Below are 1,345 nucleotides of genomic sequence, written 5' to 3'. Positions count from 1 at the left end.
AATCTACTAATATGTATGAATAATTTTATTGATTATATTTTAAACTTTTTTAAATGATGATTATTATTATTAAAACAAATTGCAATTAAATTTTAATAATTTATCTTTTATTGAAAATATTTACAATAATATACAACATTAATTTCAACAACAAAAAAATAATTGAAATTATTTATTAAAAAAATAATATTTACGTTAAAATCAAGTAAAAAAATCTAAAATATTTAACTAAAATAACAATTATTTTTGTGTGGACCCATATGTGGGCCATAAGGGGTTTAAAAATATTTTTTATTATTTAGTTTTTGTAGTTAACATAAGGGTTAAGACATTTATTTTTTTCAAAACTATTTATATAACCAAATCTCTCAATTTTTTACTGGGACTTAATTGATGTGAACAAACAAACTATATATATATATATATATATATATATATATATATATATATATATATATCTATTTTTAAATGAATCGCATCGTCGGGGATGTCATACCATACCATACCATACCATACCATACCATAAGTGTATGACATATATATATATATATATATATATATATATATAGAGAGAGAGAGAGAGAGAGAGAGAGAGAGACGGCTTTCTAGTGTCACATAGTTTTTGGGGTTTATTTAAAATACTTTTCCGCACTTTTACTGTATTATTATTATTATTATTATTATTACAGTAGTAATAGTAGTAATACCAGTAGTAGTAGTAGTAGTTATAGTAGTAGTCAGTTATTATCATCATTAGTGTGGCAAATGATCGGCAATTTTGTGCCGCATTTTTAAGTTATATACTGTACTACTCGTTAAATATATTATATTATCATATGATATGTAGAGGAATGGGCTGTCTATGAGTTATACCGTATATATATATATACTGTATTTACTGTATATATATTTTAATTTTCATTCACATAGACTCTCTCTCTCTCTCTCTCTCTCTCTCTCTCTCTCTCTCTCTCTCATTATATGCATTTTAAAGGGGAAAGTTGTGCTGAAATTTAATATTCTCGTAATGTATTTGAAAAATTTTTAAGCAAAAATACGGCTTTCCTTTTACATGAAAAGCTCAGATACAATATGATTGTATGCCATCCCTATTAAACATTGTGTGTGTATGTATGTGTGTGTGTGTGTGTGTGTGTGTATGTGTATGTGTATGTGTGCGACACAGTGTAGTAAATGTGTGGACCATGTGTTGGACAGTACGTGCTTTTATAGCAAATTTTTTTGTGAATGTGTTTGGCTTTTATTATTATTATTATTGAAACATTATTTTTTAAATTTCAAAATATTTAATGATTATTATTATGATTGTTAAAAATTTTTATGT

This window comes from Oppia nitens, unplaced genomic scaffold (genome assembly GCF_028296485.1).
Source record: "Oppia nitens isolate AA-2021 unplaced genomic scaffold, nextdenovo-longstitch-racon4-pilon3 scaffold11_pilon_pilon_pilon, whole genome shotgun sequence".
Classification (NCBI taxonomy): Eukaryota; Metazoa; Arthropoda; class Arachnida; order Sarcoptiformes; family Oppiidae; genus Oppia; species Oppia nitens.
Note: the sequence above shows the minus strand (reverse complement) of the source record.